General features: G+C 41.0%; 1 pseudogene; it reads right to left on the bottom strand.

Moving 5' to 3' along the window:
- Nucleotides 1–20719, bottom strand: part of LOC114283161 (anthocyanidin 3-O-glucosyltransferase 2 pseudogene) — a 131330-nt pseudogene extending 110611 nt beyond the window's left edge.
- Between the last annotated feature and the right edge of the window lie 4252 nt (nt 20720–24971).

A 24971-nucleotide genomic window follows, 5' to 3' on the forward strand; every position in this document is an offset into this window, starting at 1 on the left:
CATTCAGATATTTTTCAAAGTGCTATATTTATTTCCGATGTCAAATAAAGGTAGAAATGGTTTAGCATGATTTGGGTGGTACTTGGTTTTCATTTACTTTTCTTTAATCTCGTAAAAATGTATTTAGATATATTTATCTATACTTATACAAAAAAAAATAAAAAATTCCCGCACGTGCGGAACAAAAACTCACATTCCTCAAATGCGCACTGCTTTAAAAGCAGGTGTGGAGGGGAGGTGCGTCAGCCAAGCCGCACGTGCGACCGCACGTGCGGGAAACTTGGTGAAGTTGAATTTTGCACACTGCTTTAAAAGCAGGTGTGGGGTGAGTGGGGGGGGTGTACGGCCGCACGTGCGGCGTACACTCCCACACGTGCGACGATTTTCGAAAAATAAAAAATAAAAAAATAAAAAATTTGTTTTGTTTTGTTCTCTTCTATTTTTATTATTTTTAATTTCATTTTTAATTTATTTACTTATTTCAAAATAAATAAATATGTAAATAAATTTTAAATAAATACATAAATAAAATTTAAAAATAAATAAATAATATACAATTATTTTATTTGCAAAAGTATATATATATATCTTAAAAAAATATATCGTATTTTTTTTATTTATTTATTTTTATTTTCTATTTTCGCAAAAAAAAAAAAAAAAAAAAAAAAACTTATCAACAACTAACGCTCTCTCTCCCAATCACTCTCAGATTTCCGTCTCTCTCTCTCTACCTCTCATCATCTATTTCATCTCTCTCTCTCTCTCTCTCTCTCTCTCTCTCTCTCTCTCAACCCCACAAACCCACCATCACCATCTTCTTCTTCCTTTTTCTTCCCTTTTCTTCTTTTTCCTTCTTCCTCACCACCATCATCTCATAGTCGGCATCCCTAATCCTCTCCGTCCGATGAATCTCCGGCGACCACCATTTTTTCCGGCGAATCTCCATTCTTTTTCTCCTTTTCTCATTTTTTTTAAGGTAAATTTTCCTTTTGTGTAGATTTGTGGGTGTAGGAATAAATTTGTTGGGTTTTTGTTTTTCTTTTTTTGTTGATCTAGTGTTCATCCTAAAAAAAATAATAATAATAAAAAATTACAGTGAAGGAAGATGATCGCTGCACGTGCGACCATCTCCGGCGCACGCGCGGTCCCAAAAAAAAAAAAAAAAAAACTCAGCAATAATGGTACTAATAATAATAATAATTTAGTTTTTTTTATTTATTTACTATATTTGTTAGTTTAAATTGTTTAGTAGTGATTCTCGTTAGTTTCATTAGTTAGTGGATTGTTGTTTTTATTTTTATTTTACTTGTTTAGTTAGTGATTTTATTTTTATTTTTATTTTATGATGTAATTGTTCATTTAATTGTTAAGTAGTTTAGTTTTTATTTTTATTTTATTTTATTTTATTCTCTTCTCTTTTACGAACTTAGAACAATAAAAAATAAAAATAAAAATAAAAGTTTAGTTTGGTTTATTTTATTCTATACTTTAGTTTATTTTGTACTATAGTTTACTTCTTTTATAGTTTAGTTTAGTTTATTTAATGTCATTTTTATTCATTTATTTAATTCTTTTCGTTTTTATATAAATAAATTAAAAAAAAAAAATGGTGCGAATTGCATGTGGTACATCAGTGGGCAGACTTGTGCTTTAATATTTTATTTGATTCTCGTGCTGGTTTCACGGGTGTATGTGTTTATTGTTGGTGTGTGCAGGATATGAGTCGACGTATTTCTGCTCGGGCCTCCAAAAAGGCCAGAGGTTCCACCTCTTTGGCGTCACCACCATCCTCGCCACCAGCACCGGGTGACTTGCCATGGCCGGAGTGGGCTTCCCGTCCGCTTCACAAGCTCACGCAGTTCAACATTCCATATTTTCAGCGTGACACGAACACTACTTGGGCCGTTGAGCAGCTCCAACTCCAGCAGCAGTTTGGCGTTTGCCCTGTGACAACGCCCACTTATCCTCATCTGGTACGACTCTTCTACCAAAACCTATATGAGTCACTCACCGAGAATGGACTGCTATCTACCATTGATGGTCATATTGTCCACATTACCTCATCAATGATTGCCACCGCGTTAGGGTTTTTCACCAAGCCAGAATATCAGCCCTTCCCGGAAGTTGAGGATCGCCAACCCATACATAGTCTCATCCAACAATACTTCCCGGGGCCCCACGGTGACAACAGTTTCACATGCTTGCGATGGAACAAGCTGCCTAGCCGCTTGCTATTCATTGATTCTGTGGTCCATAAGAATGTCCTTCCACTTGGGCATAGAGCTGAGCGCCGTTTGGAGTTTGTTCGGGTTTTACACGGTTATCAGCATGGCTATCAGGTGTCGCTTGAGCATATCATCTGGATGCATTTGTGGAAATTTCTACGAGAGGCATTCAGCCTAAACCTACGCAGAACCTGACTTGGCCACTGCCATTTGCCAATTTGTTGACACTTGTGTTTGAGCTGAACGGCCTCCCCATTGCTGAGAATGAGGAGATTAATAGAGCGTATCCAACTTTTGGCCAACAGGAATGGCAGCAAAGCATATCTCGCATCCCACAGCAGGTTGGTGCCCCAGCTGATGAGGCCCAGGACCCCGTACACGACCACCCACCTCATCTTGTTCCCCACGTGCCTCCTCAAGGGGACCCACTCTACATGACTCATGAGGAGTACTTACAGCTTCAGCACTCTGTGGATCAGGTCCACAATACTCTTCGTGATCACCACCAGAGTCTCATGGAGTTGCGCACGGATTTTCAAGCGCATCAAGACTATTCTCAGGCGACCTTCGACCAGCTACACGCCCGCCAGCTCGACATCTAGCAACAGGTTCAGGGTGAAGCCTTTGAGACGCGCTCTTTGATGCAAGTCTTGTTTGCCCAGCATTTCCTGCCACCACCGCCACCGGTTTCCCCGTAGTACCCACTGTATATTGCTTTATCTCTTTTATTTTTATTTTTGTTTCTTTTCAGTTATTTCCTCTTCTTCCAATCCAAAAAAAAAAAAAGTTGAGTGTGTGTGCGTTATTATGCCTACCTGGATGTGCACGTACAATCTCTGGTAATCTTCTCTCATTTCTCTTTACTTTTCCATTGAGGACAATGTCATATTCAAGTTGGGGGATGAGGGTTGAATTTTCTTTTGTGCATTCTTATTTGGCTCAATCATTCATGCTTATACCTATTTCACTTGATTACATTACTTCACTTGATGTGACTTGTTGCTAGTAGGGTGATGATATTTGTATATGTTAATTGGGGAGCATAGTAGACTTGTATGAAAAGGATTTATTGGGTAGATACTTGTATGTGATGTTTGCACTAAGGGAGTTGTTTGTGCTTGTGGTATTAGTACACCTGTCAGAAGTATGCCTTAATTCACATGAACACACTCTCATAGCGGTGACCTCTTTATTATAATCCCTGGTGTACATCATTGATAATAGCTAGGTTGCAGAAAAGAATAAATGAGGAGCCAAGATTCTCTTAAAAAAAAAAAAAAAAACACTTGACTTGTTTGGGTTCGTAGCCTTTTTAACTCGAGTTATTAAGCCCGTAGGGGTGTCTTTACACCTAGTGCCCTAAAACCGTCTAGTTTGGGTGTCATTGGTCCAATACTTGCTACATTGGTTAATTAGAAAGCTTAAGGAACTTAGACATTGCACAGTTAAGGAAAAAATAAGGAGAATGACTTGTTCGGATTCGTAGCCTTTTCAACTCGAGTTATTAAGCCCGTAGGGGTGTCTCTACACCTAGTGCCCTAAAACCATCTGGTGTGGGAGTCATTGGCCAATACTTGCTACATGGGTTGATTAGAAAGCTTAATGGGTTAGAACATTGCACCGTCATTTAAAAAAAAAAATTGAGAATCTTGGCTGCAACAGGTTAGTTTTTCTGTATATGTTGGGTGCTATTATGAGTTACACTGGGCTATTATAGTGGACAGTTAACTAATATGGAGATTGCACTTTACACCAAGGGTATTGATGATTTGTCTACTAGCATGCACAAGTACAGGGGACTTTACTTTTGTATTAACTGAATTGTGGTTTTGACTCAATAGGTTCTTTCATGCTTGTCCACTGTGCCTTTAATGACTCATTATGTCTCAATATCACACTGTAGTGGCACATAAGTTGATTGTTAGGTGGAGTAGTGTGGTCAATTGTTGTTAAGTATATAGGAATATGTTAATGTTTGTGGGTATCATTTCTAGAAACCCTCACGAGACTTTACTTGTCCACTGGGGGCAACCTTGTGGTTTAAAGGCTTGTTGCAAATGCTAGATACAACCGTTTTCCCACGAAAGAGGAAATAGTTAGATTTTGTTAAATTTTATTTTATTTTTGTTACTTGCTTGAGGACTAGCAAGTTGTAAGTTGGGAGATGTGATTAAGGCTGAATTGTACATCATTGAGGCCGTTAATTAGGATCTCTTAACTTCACTTGCTTGTCAAACTTTATGCTTTATGTGTGTTGAATGTCAATCAGGTTGTACCTAGTCGGAGCATAAAATGGGCAAAAAGACAGTATTTGGAGAGAGTTGACTTTCCTGCACGTGCGTTGACTTTTCTGCACGTGCATTAACTTTCCCGCACGTGCGCTGACTTTTCTGGGAAAATGTGCCCGACGTTTTAAACCTGTTTGGAAGAGAGCAGAAGTATAAATAGAGAAGAAAAAAACTAGATTAGGGTTCTGAAGTTGTTTTGTTAAGAAAGGGAGGCTAGGGTTTGAAAAGAAAAAGGAACTCCAAGCTTCAAGCATGTCTCCCATGGTGGTTTCTCCTCCACCTACCTCCTTCCACTCCTCCATGAGTGGCTAGTCTCCTTTTCCAGGGTTTTGATGAAACCCTAGCCATGTAATAGGTTTTTCTTTTTGGATTGTCAATTATGTAATAGTTTGAACACTTGTATGGTGTTTTAGAAGTTTCATATATATATTTTCCATTATTTCTTCAAATATTCGGCTTTCTGTGATTGTTGAATGTTTTCCATACAAGAGTTTTCTATTCTTTCACATTCAAGGTATGAGACGAATCATACTACGAGAGACGAGTCGTATCACTACCTTAGTTTAGAGTGAACGATTCGTACTACTTGAGATGGTTCGTGCTCATACATTGAACGTGATGATTTTCTTGTTAAATGCTTTGAACTTGCAGTTACGAAGCATTATTCCGTTCGAACCATAACATAATTGTTTTCAATTTGAAAACCCTATTTATGTGACTAGTGGTGGACTCTTCGCCTTAGGTTTTTCCCCAATTCAGTAAATTCACTTTCAGTCATAATTGATAATTTAATTATTTATTTTAATTTATTTGTTATTAAATTAGGTTATGATCAATCATTCCTTTTATCAAAATTAATTTAGGAATTTATCAATTAAATTATTTTAATTTCACAATTGTCCCTGTGGATCGATACTTGGACTTGCCATTATTCTAAAAGAATTTGGTGTAGTTTAGTGTTTATTTTTGGTGTGTTCAACGACCCATCACTTTCCCATGAGGGTTGACTCATGGCAGGCCTCCTCCCCTATATATATATATATATTTTGCTAGTCTATGTGTGTGTGTAAAGAATAAAATCAAGGAATATATACAATCTAGTGACTTGATATTTTGCTCCCTACAATCCTCTGATTAATTCAGTTACTATTTATTTAACTCATTTAGTTTCCACCACTGTATTTAGATACAGAAATTTAATCACAGCAAGATAAATAATTTTAATTAAAATAATTTAATATTGGCATTAATTATGGTGCTATTAATATTATAATTCGATAGTTTAATAATTACTGTTAATTGACTTAATATTATTATTAATCAACTAATTAGTTGTCTAAAAATTCAGGTTCTTACAACCTATCCCCCATAAATAATTTCGCCCTCGAAATTTTAATGCGTACCTTCATCTTCGAACAACTGAGGGTAATTGGCTCGTATTGCATCCTCTCTTTCCCAAGTAGACTCCTCCACTCCTTGATGCTGCCACAACACTCGCACCAAGTGGATTACTTTGCCTCTTAAGTTCTTTTCTCGTCGATCCATAATCTTTATCGGCCTTTCCTCAAAGTTTGCATCTTCATTGAGATCAATCTCTCCCCAGTTGATAACATGGGAAGGGTGTGGTTCATATTTTCGTAACATTGAGATGTGAAAAACATTGTGCACTGTCGCGAGCTGTGGTGGTAGTGCTAAACAGTAAGCCATATTTCCTAGTTTGCTCAAAATTTCAAAGGGTCCCACATAACGAGGTGCAAGTTTTCCTTTCTTTCCGAATCGCGTAGTACCTCGACGAGGTCGAACTTTGAGAAAAACATGATCGCCTACCTCAAAAGTTAAGGGCTGTCTCCTTTGATCCGCATAACTCTTTTGTCGACTTTAGGCTGTGATTAGTCGTTGTCTGATTTGTTTTATCTTCTTAGTGGTCTCCTGAACCAGGTCTGGTTCTAGCAAGGTTGCTTCTCCTACTTCTGTCCAACAGACTAGTGATCGACAAGGTCGCCCATAAAGTGCTTCATACGGTGCCATTCCAATACTGGCCTGGAAACTATTGTTGTAAGCGAACTCAACGAAAGGTAAGTGTTTCTCCCAACTTCTATCAAAATCCATAACACAAGCTCGAAACATATCCTCCAAGGTTTGTATCGTCCTTTCAGACTGTCTACCTATTTGTGGGTGAAATGCCATGCTAAAACATAAGTTCGTTCCCGTTGCCTTTTGCAAACTCTGCCAAAATTGAGAAGTGAATCGAGGATCGTGATCAGACACGATGCTAACCGGTACTCTGTATAATCTGATCACTTCTTTGATGAACAATCTACTGAGTGAATTCAACGTATCTGATGACCCGACAGGTAAGAATCGGGCGGTCTTAATTAATCAATCCACGACTACCGACATGCCGTCATGTCCCTATGGTGATCGAGGCAAATCCGTTACGAAATCTATGATTATGTGTTCCCATTTCCACTTCAGGATTGATAAAGGTTGAAGTGTCGCTGCCGATCTTTCGTGTTCAGCTTTTACTTATTGACATGTCAGGCACTGAGACACAAACTTTGCTACATCCCTTTTCATTCCGCCCCACCAATATTAGTGTTTTAAGTCTTGGTACATCTTAGTACCTCCTGGATGTACTGCGAATACTGAATGGTGAAATTCTTTAAGTACCTTTCCTCCTAGTGAGTCGTCACTCGGCACGAACACTTGACCTTGATATTTCAAACTCCCATCTGTGTGAATTTCCCAACCAGGCATGGTTTCACTAGATTCCATTCGTGCCTTGATGAATGCCACCTCCTGATCGTACTGTTGTGATTCTAATTTCTCATTCAAAATTTTAGGCGTAGCAATATGAGCACCAAGATAAGCCTTTTCATCTTGAACCTCTATCTGTACCCCAAATTCATTGAGCGTTCCAATCACATTCCATTCTCTATGGGCTAAGCTAGCAACAATCCCTCTATTTTTGCGGCTTAATGCATCTGTTACAACGTTAGCCTTGCCAGGATGATAAGAAAGGGTAAATTGATAATCCTCAAGGTATTCCATCCAATGTCTCTGACGCATGTTCAGGTCCTTTTGGGTGAACAGATACTTCAAGCTTTTGTGGTCGGTGAATATCTCAAACTTTTCACCATATAGGTAGTGTCTCCAAATTTTGAGTGCATGAACTATGGCTGTTAACTCCAAGTCATGAGTGGGATAATTCTTCTCATGGTTCTTTAATTGCCTTGATCCATATGCCACCACCTTGTCATTTTGCATTAACATGCACCCCAGACCTTCTTTGGAAGCATCACAATACACATTGTACCCAACGTCACGCTCTAGTACTATGAGAATAGGGGCACTCGTCAATCTTTTCTTAAGTTCTTGGAATGAATTTTCACAAGACTCGGTCCATTCAAACTTAACTCCTTTTTTAGTCAAGCGTGTCATTGGTTTGGCCAACCTTGAGAAGTCCTGAATGAATCTTCGATAGTAACCGGCCAACCCTAAGAAACTACGAATCTCAATATGTTCTTAGGTTGCTTCCCTTTTTGTTATTGTATCTACTTTGGTTGGGTTCATTGATATTCCATTCTCGGAGACGACATGACCTAGGAATTTCACCTTTTTTAGCCAGAACTCACACTTACTGGCCTTGGCATACAATTGATTCTCTCTTAAAACTTACAGTACAATCCTTAAGTGTTTCTTATCCTCCTCTTCGACATGCGAGTAAATTAATATGTCATCAATAAATACTGCCACAAACTGGTCTAAGTGTGGTGTGAATATTTTGTTCATTAAGCTCATGAACACGTCTGGTGCATTAGTTAGGCCAAATTGCATCACTACAAACTCATAGTGGCCATAACGGGTTCAAAACCCAGTCTTAACAATATCTTCTTCCCGAATACGTAATTGGTGATACCCAGACCTAAGGTCTATCTATGAGAAATTCTTTGCCCCTTTAAGCTGATCAGACAGGTCGTCAATCCTAGGTAGTGGATATTGATTCTTAATGGCGACTCTATTGAGTTATCGATAATCAATGCACAACCTAAGTGTGTCATCTTTTTTTTAAGCAAATAAGGTTGGTGCTCCCCACGGGGACATGGTTGGCCTTATAAATTCCTTGTCCAATAATTTTTGCAACTCTGTCTTTAGCTCTCTCAATTCAGCTGGTGCCATACGATGTGGCGCCATTGAGATTGTACCTGGTTGTAGTTCAATGGTAAAGTCTACTTCTCGCTTTGGGGGTAGTCCTCGTAGTTCCTCTAGGAATACATCAGCATACTCGCACATCACATGAGGTAGCCCTAGTTTCATACGATCCTTGTCTTCCAGAACTAAGCTGGCTAGCCACCCAACTAGATGATCGTGCCACTTTGACATTCCAAGTGTCAGTGATAGGGAATCTCGTTTATCCCCCTTAAATTGGAATTGTGTTCCGTTATCAGAGTAGGCATACAAGATCTACTCGAGTTTGACCCCTTAGCGGTAAAGCTACACTCATTGGTGTTTCTAATCATTCAAGCTCTAATCCCAAGATTCACACAGAAGAGAAGAAAGAGTATGACGTGGCTACGATAATAGCATAATTAGCATAAGAATTCCAATGGAATTTGAGCAGACGGTACAGTCGGATGACATGATGTTTTTGAACTTTTAATAGGGTTAAGATTATGGAGTTGGTGACCAAACTAGATACTTGAATTGAAATTGCATTTGGCCATACACATTTCAAACCAAATACCTAAGATTCTTCACCCTGTAAGGATTAAAAGAGTACAACTGGTTTTCAAGAGAACAACATACAAGATACAATAATCAGGGCTCAAAATTTTCCTATTGATCATCTTAACGCAATATTTTTTTGAATTCGAAAGGTTCAATCAACATACAGAAGTGATGATTTTGCATTCGACAAATTTGGCGTCAAGCTAGAGGTACAGTTAGGATCAAACGAAGATAGTTACTATGATTAGCATAAAGTTTGCATAAACTATGAGTCACACAACTCTATTCCTTCTAACACATGACATTACTCCTCAATTGAGGTTAAACCTCTTCCCATCGTCCCTAGGTATTCTAACCTAGAGCTCTGATACCATGTTGTGACGCCCCAAAATTTGAGGATACCATAATAAGGTTTAAAACTTAAAATCAATTTTCTTAATTAAGAATCATGATCAATGTTGCCACCAAATTTACCATCATCCATTAATTAACAACACAAAAACTAAAAGTTCTTAAATTACAACTCCAGTCAAACTTAAAACTTTGTCTTAGTACACAAATATAAAAGGAAACTAGAGAAAAACTAGAAAACTCAGAAAAATGGTTCATGGAACTTTGGCACGCTTTAAGCTAATCAGGGCTGAATGTTGCCTTCTAACACCTCGGTGTTTCCTTTGATTTCTTCGGTACCTGGCATGAAACGCCAGGGCAATGGGAATGCCAATGAGCGACGAGCTCAATAAGATACTGCAACCCGAAATAACCACCCCGATAATAATACTCACAATTAATGAATAATGCGTAGTAGCAGAATAACATGTAGCATTTAATAAGCATAACAGGAATGCCATCAGTTGAAATAATAATAATAGATAATAAATAAAAAAATGACAAACAGAAGCAATATTTCATCATAAGGAGAATGCCCACTTTTCTTTTGAGCACTATTTCCACTCAACCGCTAAGCAATGGCCACGGGAAATTCTGACTCCCCATTGGTCAAATATTCAAATGTTACCTGCTGTAACTACCAATGATCCCACGCACTAGGGTTACGTACCCGAGTCGTGACATCACGGTTTGCCCCAAGGGAACGGTCTATGTTGTGACACCCGCACCACCAACCTTATATCGCCTACACTGATAAGAGCCGAAATACCTTCCCGTGCCATGTTAGGGTTGGCAACTCACTTGCGCAAGCTTCTAAACCGGGCTCGCCCCATCACTTTAAAATTTTTAATTTATCATCGGTTCAATTTCGTGTTTCTTTACTTCGTCGAATTCACATCTTTATACATGTGCGAGTTTTAGTTTGAGAACCACAGTGACATAATGTTTATATAGCACAACACAATCATATATGGAAACCAAAATAAATGTGATAGAATGTCTTAGGAATCATCACAAGATTTCTTAAGAATTAACACACTTCTTCTTTCAGCACTTTATGGTCAGACAAAAAAAATACGAAGCCCATACCAAACGAAGTTCAACCATTCTAATATTTTAACTGGTGCTAGTTCATCGAGTTACGAAAATATTTCGAGAAGAATACCAAGGCTAAAAACTATTTTAAAATGGAGAAATAATTTTTGGAAGAAAACTGGTTTTGTGGGATAGTGAGTTACATCCACCTCCAGCACAGGTGTTCTGTGTTTGAAAAATAAAAAGGGGCCTCAAACGGTGTCAAAAAGAGGCATGGTCAGAACATTTTGCTAAATTTTTGAGTTTAGAACATATTTCCAGAAGAGTGTGAAGACTGAAAACCAGTAGAAGATGGTCAAATAATTTTTATAAGAAAACTGGACAGATTCTGTCACATTTCGGAAAAATCGGTGTTTCTCTCTCAATACTTAATAAAAAATTATGAAACCAGCGGCATTTGAAAGGTAACTTAAAAATATAAATTTTCTGATTTGAATAAATTGAAAATTCATTCTGTGGAATAAATGGTGATCTGGTAAAGTCAGCATTGCTGCTGCCTCCAGACAACAATAACGTTAAAAATATGTTTTGATCACGAAACGTTGTCAAATAATTTCTTTCAATATCCTAGTACCACGAAAACATGTTAAAATGACTCCAGTAGTTTCAGATTCTATGAAAGTGTTCCCATGGGTTCATTTGGGTTTATTCGAGATGGATTAAAAATCTGTTTTGCTGGAAGTTTATTAGTTTGCGAAAAAACGCACTTTGTATTCACCACGAATCACATGCAAGACAAAAAAAAGGTTTCTTACTATTATTCCCATGTGAAACTCTAATCCTTTGTATTTTCTTTCATTAGTAATAACAGAAAATAATATTTATGAAGAGTAAACACAAATTCGTAAGCCTGCAAGGTTGATTCAACGATGGAGAATATTTGAACACATAAGGAGCAAAATCAATAGCTAAACCATCTAATCCATATTTGTAAGAAGGACAGAAATCACATAATCATAAGATTATCATTCTATCCAAATGTAACATGCATTGAGCATTTGTGTATTATCAATACACACTCTTGCATATTTTTAATGTATAGATTTAGTTAATAAAAACATTTAAGGAAGGATAGAGGTTGAGTATTTTTACCTCAATGAAGTAAAAAAAATCCCAAGTGTTGAGCCTTTCTTCCCCTCTCTTCTCTCCTTTCCCTCTTGCTTTCTCTCCCTCTCTTTCTCTCTTGTTCCAACCGAATATTGCAAGTTTTGTGTTGGAGGAGTTTGTGTTTCTTATATAAACTAAAATGGGAGGGAAAAACTTAGACAAGGGATTGGTAAGAGAAAGCATGCATGCATGGTCATTGGTGGGTTGTCTATTCCATATGGCACACTTAAGATAACCCACCCTTACACTCAAAGGAGAAAAATTCTGATCAAGCATGCAAAAGTGGCTGCACTTTTGAGGGGCATCTCCATATAAGACAAGATTTATACTTCCCCATGAGGGTTGACTCATGGCAGGCCTCCTTCCCTATATATATATATATATATATTGCTAGTCTATGTGTGTGTGTAAAGAATAAAATCAAGGAATATATACAATCTAGTCACTAGATATTTTGCTCCCTACAATCCTCTGATTAATTCAGTTACTATTTATTTAACTCATTTAGTTTCCACCACTGTATTTAGATACAGAAATTTAATCACAGTAAGATAAATAATTTTAATTAAAAGAATTTAATATTGGTATTAATTATGGTTCTATTAACATTATAATTCGATAATTTAATAATCACTGTTAATTGACTTAATATTATTATTAATCAACTAATTAGTTGTCTAAAAATTTAGGTTCTTACAAGGGCCCTTCCCATTTTGGAGAAAACTCGGGCAGGGGTTGTCCTCGCATGATTGGGCCTATGATCTTCCATACTAGATCACCTTCTTCGAACTTTCTTGGCACCACAGTTTGATTATAGGCTCGAGCAATGGACTCATGATACCCTTCCATGACTATTGTGGCTTTGTCATGCTTTTCCTCTAATGCTTCCAATCTGGTGGTTCGAGGCTCCAACACCATCCCCGAGGCAAGAGCCATCCGAGCAGATGGTGTTTCCTACTCTATAGGTAACACTGCCTCGGACCCATACACAAGGGAGTAAGGAGTTGCTTGAGTTGGCTTTCTCTTGGAGGTACGATACACCCATAGGGCTACTATCAACTGTTCGGACCAAGTCCCACCAAATTCATCCATCATCTTGCTCAGAATCCTTATCAGTGTCTTGTTTGTGGCCTCCACTTGCCCGTTCCCTTTTGGATAGTAAGGTGTGGATTTGTGATGTTTCACTTGGTAAGTCTCTAGGAGGCTCTTCACATATTTGTTTAAGAAGGGTGTGCTGTTGTCCGAGAGGATGGTATCCGGCTCTCTGAACCGACAAATGATATTTTCCTTGATGAAGTTCGCGACTGCGGGCCCCGTAGTGTTCTTCAGAGGGATTGCTTCGACCCACTTTGTGCTCAATTCTGTAGCTGCGAGAATCCACTTGTACCCCTTAGAAGGTGTGAAGATAGGCCCTATCAGATCAAAAGCCCAAGTATGGAATGGCCATGGCGTTCGGATGCTATGCAGGTCTACGACTGGAGCATGGATCAAATTTCTGTATTTCTAACAAGTCTGGCACCTCTTCACATGATGGGACACATCTGACTCCATGGTCGGCCAATAATACCCAAGGTTTATAAGTTGCTCGAACAGTCGAGCGCCTCCTTGATGCTCAATTTCGTGGGCTTTTCTGAGGACTAGATCTGACTCTTCCTTGGAGAGACACCTCAGGGGAGTGCCCTCAATGCTTCTTCTGTAAAGCTTGTTCTGATCAAGAAAGTACCGCCTCACTCTCCTCTTGAGGTGTGCAATGTCCCTTGGGCTCTCAGGTAGTGTCCCCTCTTTGAGATAGTCAATGTAGACTTGTCTCCAGTCAGGGGTATCAATTTCAAAGCAACTCTCATCCTCCCGGATGTATGACTGGAACTTGGGGCATTCTTTTTGTAGTTGATTCGAGGCCTTCTCTATCTCAGGCCAATAATAGCCTTGTCTTTTGATCCTTCTGTACATACTAATATCTCCATCCCCGCAGGACTTGTCATGAATCTGTTGTAGTCGGAAGCTTGCTTCTTGTTGGCCAACACACCGGGCTAGGAATCCGGTACGTCCTTGGAAGTAAAGTTCACCTTGAATAATTATGAATTGGGCAAGCTTGGCTATAGTCAATTTTCCAACTTTGCTTCTGAGTTGCTCGAGGACTTTTCTTCTCCAGTCCTCCGGAAGGTCTTTGTCCTCGGGTATTATTGAAAGCTCTGTTCTCTTCTTGATAACAATTGTCGCCTCCTTCTCTCGAATGTCAACTCTTGCCCCTAATGTTGTGAGGGCATCTGAAAACTTGTTGTTGGAGTGAGGCACATGCTCTATTTCAACTTTCTGAAATTTGTCAAGATGCCTTGGGATTGTTGTTCGATATGTGGCCAAGATAGGCTCCTTTAAGATGAATTGTCCTGAAACTTGTTTCACTATCAGCTTTGAGTCTCCCCGGATTCGAATCTTCTTGATACTGTGCTTCTCAGCCGCTATCAAGCCTAAAATAAGAACCTCATATTCGGCTTCATTATTCGAACAGTGGAAATCTAGTTTATAAGACATATAATTTTTCCCCACTTTTGCTTGTAAGGACTATCCCCGGTTCCTCCTTTCTTTCCGGTTGCTGCTCCGTCAAAGCTCAATGTCCAAAAGCTTTCCTCGGAAGCCATAGCTGCATGCATCTCTCCTCTTAATTCTTCATTCACTGGTTCATAGTCACCACTTGGAAATTGGGCAAGGAGATCGGCTAAGGCTTGACTTTTGATTGCCTTAGGAGCTACACATGTGATCTCGAATTCACCCAGTGCTAACAACCATCTTGCCACCTTCTCGATTAGAGCAAGCTTGCTGAGGAGGTATCAGATTGGATCACTTCTAGTAACAATTTGAATCTGATGTGCTAAGAAGTAATGTCTGAGCTTTTGGGCGGTGAATTCCAAAGCTAAACAATGTCTCTCTACCGGAGTATATCTGAATTCTACTCCTCGAATCTTCCGGCTGATGTAATACACTGGGTGTTCTGCTCCATCTATATCTTGGACCAATAATGCCCCTATGGACTTGGGGTTTGAGGTTAGGTACAACATTAGAGACACCCCGGGCTGCAGGGCTATCATGGTCTGAGGCGAGGTCAAGGCCGCCTTGATTCTCTCGAAGGCCTTTTGGTGCTCTTGGTTCCACTCGAACTTGGCATCTCCTTCTAACAACGAGCCGAAAAAGGCAGAGATCTCTACAAGTGCTGGGATAAACCTTCGAATATAAGACACCTTCCCGAGGAACTTCTTTAACTCCTTCTGAGAATGAGGGGAAGGCATTGCTCTGATAGATTTGACCTTGTCTTCATCTGCCTCGATACCATGCCTATGTACAAGAAACCCGATAAACTTCCCATCCGTCACCCCAAAAGCACATTTGTGAGGATTCATCCTCATTTTGAATTTCTGGCACCTCTTGAATACTTTCTTAAGGTCTCGGAGATGGTCCTCTTTTTTCTTGGATTTCACCACTAGATCATCAACATAACCTTCCACCTCATGATGGATCATGTCATGAAAGATTGCAGTCATAGCCCTTTGGTAAGTTGCTTCGGCATTCTTGAGTTCGAAAGGCACGACTGTATAGAAAAAGTTTCCAAGAGGTGTTCTAAAAGCAGTCTTTTCTGTGTCCTCTTCAGCTATCTTAATCTGATTGTAACTGCTGAATCCATCCATGAATGAGAACATCTAGTGTCCCGAGGTGGCATCCACGAGGGTGTCGATGTGAGGTAGAGGGAATTCATCCTTCGGGCAAGATTTGTTCAAATCTCGAAAGTCTACACATACTCTGATTTGGCCATTCCTCTTCTTTACTGGCATTATGTTTGCCAACCACATGGGGTACTGTATTGGCCGGATGAGACCTACTTGTTGAAGTTTTTCAATCTCCTCTTTAATCTTCTCTTCGAGATTTGGATGATATTTTTCGAGCAGCTTGCTTGATTGGCTTGGAGTTTAGGAACACATCAAGATAATGGGAGACTAGGTCATGATCTAGTCCGGGCATTTCTTTATATAACCAACCAAACACATCTGAGTATCGGCTTATCAATTTTAACAACTGTTCCCGCTTCTCTAGGCTAAGGCTCGAACTTATGAATATCGGCCTTGATGCATCTTGTCCATTACTCAGATCTAATTCAAAAAGTTGTTCGGGCTGAGGCTGAGGCCCATCTTGCATGCATTCTGGAGCCACTTCAGGCTTTATTACTATGTCATTGTCAGGAGGCTCTTCTTTTGACTCGGAGTTGGTAGCTGAAGAAACCGACTCCCCGCACCTTCATAAATAGTACACCATCTTGCCCCATTCTCAGACTTTCATCACCTTCCGAGAAATAGGCGGACTTTTTGGTCTAGACATCACCCGTTTACTTGATTATGTGCTTGGGACCTTGTCATTTTTGATATCCTCTCAACGAGAAATTTTGTCCCCCTGAGGCTTAGATGTGGTGGGAATTTCTTCAATAGCCAATTCGGTGAAGTAGATGGCATCAGAATAATGAGCTTCATGGGTCTCAAAAGGCCTTTCTGTAGCCTGAATTGTCACCGTCTTCTTTCCCCATTTAGCCTTAACACACTGATGATAACTTGACAATACAGCCCCATATCTATGCATCTACGTCCTCCCTAGAATGATGTGATAATTTGCCTCAGAATCAATAATATGGAACTTGGTGGCTAAGCGAATCTCTCCGATGGCTAAATCAACTGTTACGCATCCTATAGTAACTCTCCTTTCTCCACCGAAGCCAGTGATGATTATCAGCTGCTTCATAATGCGTTCTTCAGAGATTCCGGCCTTTTCTAGAGTAGCGCGAGTCATAATGTTGATAGAGGCTCCACTATCTAGAAAGGCCCTTTTGAACTCAACCCTGTTAATAAAAGCAGCCGCATAAAGTGGGCGGCTATGAGAAAAAGGGTACTTCCGATCAGTCTCGGAGAAAGTAATGGCACTAGATTGCTCTTTTGCCTTCCTCGGGATAGATCCCTCAGTCGACATGCATTCCTGATGGTGTGCATTGGCTATATTGATGATAGACTTGGTGATTTCTGTTCTTGCCTCCCTGGAAAGTCCAAGCTGGTCGAAGAATTACTTGAACTTTACACAGTCTTGCAGGGTTTTGTCATAGTGATCCGGATCTTTTTCCACTCTTGGAGGCTCGTAGTTAACCATCTCCTCGGTTTTTTCAAAATAAGATGCTACATAAACATGGTGTCCTCGTTTTCCGTAGTACTCTTCTCCTCCTTCTTGATCAAAGTGATCTTCGACATGAGTCATGAAGGTTTTGCCCTCTGGATCGAGAGCACTTCCATAGTAAACTTGCTCACCCTCGGGCTCGAAGAGGTTGTCTAGATAACAATCATCGTCATCGAGATTGGCGATAGCCTCAATCATCGGGCCCTCGTAAGCTATCATAGCAACATTCTTGCCCTTGTCTCGGTGTTGAGGATATGGTTGTTCTCAGATGTCTTGAGTCCCTTGCTTTTTGAACCTCAATTCGTCTGCCTCGATTTTATCTCTGAAGATTTTCCTAAGAGTCCAACACTTCTCTGTCGGATGTTTCAATGTCCGATGATAGACGCAAAATTCGGGGCTCTTGCGGTCCTTCTTTGTTGGCATTTCTTCGACATAAGGCAATTTTAGCTCTCCGTCAGCCACCCATTCCTTAACTAGAGCTTTTACCTCCTCGATTCCACATGGATAAGAAACATTCCCCTTTCACCATTATATTGCTTCCTCTTTTGGCCTCTATGACCCCTTCCTTGTGACTTTCGGGTATCTGGGGCAGAGGTAACAGCAACAACAGGTCCACGAGACGATTTGAAGCTAGTCTTGTAACTGGCCCTAAATCCGGATTCCTGAGCCTGAGGAATGCTAATGTTCCGAGCTGCTTCTATTAGTGCCGAGAAGGTGGGTAGCTTGTGATTAACTAGAAACATTTTGTACCTGCTCAATGCGCCCTCTAGACAGATTTGAACCAGATAACTCTCCTCCACTACTTCATGGCAATCCACAGCCTTGTCCGGAAACCTTTTGACGTAGTCAAGGATGTCTTCACTCTCTCGCTGCTTTTCTTTACACAATGTAAGTGTGGTCACCTTCTCCGCCACTTGAAAGAACTTGGAGTGGAATTTGTTAACCATTTCCTCCCAACTTCGGACAGAGTTTGGGGCCAAATTAACATACCAACTATATGCTCGGTCAGTGAGGGACTTTGAGAATTCTCTCAGTCAGAGGACGTGGTTTGAACCATGAATACCCAGAGTTTCGATGAATCGCACAACATGTTCTTGAGCATTTCCTTGTTTGCCATCGCAGTGTATACCCCTCAGGGTATGGATAGCTCAGCATCTCAATAGGGTAAGGCAGCTTGACATCCGGATCAGGCAAAGAGGGTAAAGTTCTCTTGCCCCATTCGAGATCGAACACGGCTTGCACATCAGCGAGAGTGAGAAACTGTTTAGGGAGAGAGTTTGATGGTGGTATTTCTGGAACTTGGCTTATGGACCCAAAGACTGAGCTAGGGGCGACTTGGCCATTCTGGTGCTGTGAATTCATCATTGGTGAGGACATTTGATGATACTGACCATCAATGCCTATAAACAATCCAGTTGGTGATGGGACATTGAATTGAGGTCCGTAAAGTCCACCGCACGGTGCAGCTATACCGAGTTGGACTTGCAAATTTGTTGTCGGCACCAAAGGAGGCCCGCTTGGTGCTTGAGTAATATCTATTGGTGGCGTAACAAGATTAGGTACGAGTAGAGCTCCCATTTGTGCCATCATGCCCTTTATATTTGCCTAGACACCAACAGTCGCCGGAGCGCCATTCACTATACCAGAACCTCCCCTAGTCACCATTGGATCTTGGCTTGGCACGCCATGGAGCCCGGGCATGGGCAAACTACTGCCGCCTACTGTGGTTTGAGCATGTGTTGTTGTGGCCGTGTTGCCATGAGCCACAGGCTGACTGGGCATACTTTCCCATGGATTTGATTTTTCACTCAGGCGGAAATAACTCCACCGCCAGTTTGATTTTCGTTTGGCGCCGGTGCAAAATTAGAACTCATCACCAACATGGTGTGAGTGAGATTCTAAAGAGTGGTAAGAATCTCCTGTTGAGTATTTTGAAGTCCTTGAATGGCTTCGAGCAAAAGTGGTTGATCTGGAGCCATGGTCCTGTCATCACCACCATTAAAGGATCTTTGTTGGTGAACTTCATCGTCTCCCGCCATCCTTGTTGGAATTGTGTGGGTTCCAAATCTCGTTGAGACCATTAACCACTCCTCCTCTCCAGTCGAGTTGCCAAAATGTATGAGAGGGTTCAAGAACGTCGTTGAAAAAAATTCAAAGATCTTCGAAGATCCTTGAAAAAAAAATTGAATTCTCTAGAAGATGATGAGAGGCTTAGATTCTTCAATAGTCTCAACTAAGAACACAAGAGCAACAAGATGATGAAGATAAGAGATTGGGTGAAGAAGAAGGCAAAGTAGCTAGAGAGAGAATAATGGCAAGGCTCTCCCATTGATCTCCCACTTTCACTCTCAAGGTTGATAATGGATAAGGGAAATTAGTTCTTTCCCAAGAGTTATCTCTCCAAAAGTCATCCCTTGTAAAGCTATGGGTGGGTGCTATTTATAGGCACCTCATGATGTAGGATGGAGCCCATGTGCAAGGCACATGGGGAATATTCTCTCTAACCGCCTTGTCCGAGGAGATGACCTCTCCGAGGATGAGAAAAACCCTCGAAGAAGAGATCAACCTCTCGGCAAAACCTTCTTCTTAGCCACACCTAACCAATGATCCCTAATCATCCCAAAGGGCCGAGGTAGTCCTGGAGGACCCCTCCCCGCTAAATATTGCCGAGTCTCATGGACCCCCCAGGTCATGCCACCTCAACCCGGGTATAGGCTAGTTTAACTGAAGTGTGAATTTATCTCCACTCACCGTCCTCGGGATCGGGTCCTTTGTTCGAACTCCATTACGCCCATGGTTCTGGTGCGTAGATCGCGGAAAGCCCCGAACCTGCAAGTGTTCTGGGACTCATTGATGGAGCGACTTCTAGATTGCGTTTGAATCCGTTCGAAGCCAAGTGCTTTGGATCTCCAGGTTCGTGGATCCGAACCCTTTCGAGTCCGAGTTCGAGTAAGTCTCTAAGTTTGTGGATTCGAACCCTTTCGAGGCTTAAAGCGATTCGGCCCGTTTGATGGCGATAAATTCGGGCCCACCAATCTTGGACTATTGGGCCTAATTAATTTAGTGGGCTCAAATTAACTCCTCTTACAAATAGAAAGGCGGGTAGGACCGAGGTAGGGACCGGGTTAGCGTAACTCGGGAGTGAGTGACCGAGTTTGGATCAGAGACAGTAAACTCATTTCCAATTAGGGAATGGCAGAATGGGAGGTGGAGTACGACGCCGAAAAAGGCGGCGCCGGAAATGGAGAAGAGTTAAGTAGAGGCAGTGAATTCGTTGGTGATGTCGATCATGGGGATGCAGAAGAAGTCCACCACCAACCACGCTAGCCTAGTCGTCGCCGGAGAAGAAGACAACACGTGGTTGATGATTACGTCTCCCACATGCGATTTATAACTTTCCACAAAATCGGAGAGATTTTTCTCTGAAGACGTGTGGACTATTTGTTCGGGAGGCGGTGGCGGAGGTGGTGGAGGAGGGAGGTGGACGTAGCGGAATCGGGTGTCAGAGGCCGCGAGTGATTCAATGTAGAGATTGTAGAAGGGAGAGTGTGATGGCCTGATGAGGAGGAATGTGATAGAGAAGCGTTGGTCTTGATCGTGTAGGCGTTTGGAAAACTCTACCATGGATACAATGTGGCCCATTCCTGGGCCTGGCATGAACACAAGCTCTGCTTTGTTCTCCATTTTTTATATGGTTTGTTATTTGGGTTCCCTTTTATATTTTTTCTTTCTTGATGAACCAATCTTTTATAGAGAGTGTGATACCCCTGTTCCGTAATATGTTAATTGGTCCTTAATATGAATGTAATTATGTTTTTTGACATGATTGTGTGCACCATTATGTGAAAATATGTGGTTTTGAATTTCTATCTGTTCACCGTAGGAATATCTGTTTGATTATCCACTTCGGAAATTAAATTGAAGGCCTTGTCGGCCATAGAACCCGAAATTGATTGAGCCATTGTGATTGGCATAATTTTTAGAGCCTACGGTGAAATTTAATTAAAAATTGATTCGAGTCAGATTAAATTGATTTAATTAATGGTTTAGTGCCCAATTATTTGATATTTATATTTTTGGCTAGTGGGACTTATTTTAAATGGGCATTCTACACTCAATTACCTTTTTATATTCATTTGGGCTGATTTCAACTCTAAGATAAGAGAGGGGAGGGTCGGCTATAGAAGGAAAAAGGGGAGAGTTGTGCAATTTTGGTTCAAGACTTGAATCTCTTGAAGATCTAGCTCTAGATTTGGCTAGAGCTTGAGTGTTGAAGCTCTTAGGTGAGTTGATTCATGGACTCTTGTTTGTAAATTGTAAGTTCAAAGTTGAAAAATGTTAAAGAACATGAATTGAGTTGGTTTTGTTAAATTTGAAGTCTTAGAACACATGCATGTAGGAAATTGTTATGAATTTCCATATTTGAACACAATGTGTGTATAATTGCTTTGAATATTGCATGTTTGAGCTCAAAGGGGTATGATCCATGTAAGTTTGTAGTTGAAGCTCATGTATAATCACCATTGGTATCTGTAACAGCGCCCGCGTGGGCCCCATGCTACAGTTCGGACTCGATTTGTGTCACGGTTCTAAATCTGAACCAAAGAGTCCAAATCTGGCAAATCGTTTTGAGAAACAGATTTTTGAAAAAGTAGCGCCAAACATGGACTGCTTTGCCAGATACAGAGTCGCCACCTAAATATTTTAAAATGGGAGAATTTAGGAAACCCTGACTCGGTGCCGAAGGCCACATGTCCGTCATCACCGGAGTTGTCTCGGCTCGGGAGCTTGGGTACGATCGGGGAAGGTCAGCTATGAGCACCCCCTTTCGCCCGGTCCGAAGACCGGCCTCTACTAACCGTGATATCCAATTTTGAAAACGTTATGTGTTCTTAATCCAATTATTAGCCTAGCATTACTATGTTATGCGCGCGGCAAACAAGTATAGACTAGATTGCCTAATTTGGAAATAAACATTGCATATCCGTTTGTTTTGAAAATGCTTTGGAATTTGCTACTCGCAAGTAGGCTAAAATGCGGATTTCAACGAGTCTTTCCAACTCAAACAATCCAGCCTTCACCCACAGGCATTCAAGCAATTATAACACATAAGCATCTAGCCACATGTTAAGCATGCTGTCATGGCAATATTCACACTCATGCGATATGCTAAAGCGGAAATACTTACATAGTACTCCGTGCCAAAACAAAGAACTTGTTAGCAAACATGCATGATCCAAGTCCATGTTAAATGACTAATGCAACACAGGCAAGGATGCAATTTAGAGTAGGCTCGGCTAACCCTAAAATGGCATATGAAATGCTACAAGTAACACATATTCAATTTGGAATTGAAAAGTACAATGTAGTTTGTATGATGTACCGAGCCCGGTGCATGTCAACAAATGCATGAATGCACGCATGCATAGCATAAGGTATGCTAAAATAAATATGCCCTAATCTATCATCATAAGCAGGTAAATAAAAGGGAGAAAGAAGTGGGGGTTGGAAGACATACACATACGCACCCACACTTATTACAGACTTGCCCTCGCTCGGAGGGACCGAATAAATATTACAAATTAATTAACTACGCAAGCTAATTAATATTACAAATTAACTAATTTAATTAACAAATTAAATAAATTAATTGAAACAGGAAAACGCCTCGGGAAGCGCGCCGCCATGCGCAAGCTGCCTCTGTTTTCCTTCTTTCACTCCTCTGGAGACTGTCAAAACCTCAGGGTTGCATCCCTAGGCACTGGGGAGTACCACCGGCTGAGTGGAATCACCACCGGCACTGGTATATGTCCATCGGCACAAAATTGAATCTGTCGGCAGAGAAAAGGTTGCCGGCCGGCACCTTACACTGCCGGTCGGCAAAGAAAGTCTGCTGGACCTGCAATTCACAGCAACAGAGGGCAAAACGAGGCATGGCAGCGCAATTCAAAGCATGTATGCATCGACCATATCCCTTATCATTGTAACGACTCAAAGGGACATGTGCCTCGGTTCCCGGACCACCAATCACGCATTTCCATGCATGATGGCCCAAAGAACCAAGTATGCAACTTTGATTTCAAATGTATGCAAACCAATCAAACAAAACTCCCAATCCCTATCACCCAAGTCAAGGGACAAGGAATGCATGCAAGATGCAATGCAACCTAGGCATACAAGCTAAGAATGCAACATGGCATGGCAAGGCACTTATGCAAGCATACATATGGCAATGCAAATAGATGGAAAGATGGACTTATACATGAATTAGGCAGCTCTAGTTAGGCCCAAAACAGTGGCCAATGGAAGAAGATGAAGTGCCTCGAAATGCGTGCGCACGGGCACGCAAATCGAGGCAATGGCATATGCAATGCAATGGCTAAAATGGCATATAGAATGCAATATGGACTTATACTAACATGAGAGAGCCTCAGCCACACTCACATGAGAGGCCGATGAATGAAAATGGAGTGCCTCGAAATGCGTGCACACGGGCACGCAAACCGAGGCAATGGCATACGCAATGCAATAGCATGGAAATGGCATGAAATCATGCTAATGGAATTTCAGCACTGAAATGTGGGGGAAAACAGCCCCGAAATGAGGCGAAAACACACCCGATGCATGGAATAGTCCCGAAACATGGACTTTTGGCACCCGAAATGGCTTACAGCTATACAAAGCATGCACAATATGGACATGGAGCATGAAGACAGAAGCAAGACAGCTCTGAGACAAGCATTTTTACAGTTTATGACATGGCCAATCAGCAAGCAAAGATGGGGCTAAAATGGCATACAAAAACGGCCCTAAACATGCGATTATGAAGCAACTCACAGCTGCTAACTCCAAATAGGTTAGGGCCCTTCAACAACATTGAAGAGGGACCCAAAATATGCACATTTACAGAACTGTAAAATCCCCAAAAACAAACATGGGTAGGGCTAAGCTCTTATGCAAGAAATGGGCCAAAAGGTGGCCAAAGAAGCAAGTATGCAAAAAATTCATCAAACAGCCAAAGACCCTTAATAAAACATGACAAGGGGGTCAAAATATGGCTGTTTTTAGTTCGGACCAAAGTCCAAAAACAGCAACATCAGGGGCTGCCAAGGCATGCAAAAATGGGGATCAAAAAGAGAATATAAAGGCAAGTATAACATGGAAGTCCCAAACAGTGTTGAGCCCTTCTTCGATGTTGAAGAAGGGCTCAAAATGAGCCTATTTTCAGTTTACATCAGGCCCTAAAACAGATCATACACAGGCCAAAAAATACATGCGAGATTATGGCATTTAAGAGGGGTAATGAAGCAAGTGCAAGCTACTGTCCTCAAACAGCAATGGGTCCTCAATCAAACATGAAGAGGACCTCAAAATATGATGATTTGAAGTTTGGGTCGGAGCCCAAAGATGTAACCACAAGGAGCTAAGATATAGGCTAAAAAAATGCGCAAAAGAGGGAAAGTAGGACTCACCCTTGTAGAACCAATCTTTAGCAACCTTTGGACTGAGTTTGGGAGCTTTTAACCTCTGGAGGACAGCCTCAAGCTGCTGGAATAGGCGTTGGATGCCTTGTGCTATGAGTTGATGAAGAAATGGCCCAAGAACAAGGGTGTTTGATGGTTGAATGGGAGAGATAGAGGGAGGTATATGGATATATGTATGTATATATCAGATATATCTATATATCTCTGGTTTTTTGTTCCAAGAATCCAACCTAAACAAAGGAGGAGGAGAGGTGCTTATATAAGCAATGCTAAGCTTCTAAGACAAGCTTCAAAGGGGCCAAGGGGTTCAAGGGGGGTGCAAGGCTTCTAGAGGAAGCTAAAACAGCTGGCCAAGCTTCTCCAAGAAGCTTGGCCAAAAGGTTCAAGCTTCTAGAAGGTTAGGGGGTTCAAAAGCTCACAAGGTGCAAAACAAACACACATGCACGTGGGGG

This window comes from Camellia sinensis, chromosome 5 (genome assembly GCF_055761805.1).
Source record: "Camellia sinensis isolate YWXY chromosome 5, ASM5576180v1, whole genome shotgun sequence".
NCBI lineage: Eukaryota > Viridiplantae > Streptophyta > Magnoliopsida > Ericales > Theaceae > Camellia > Camellia sinensis.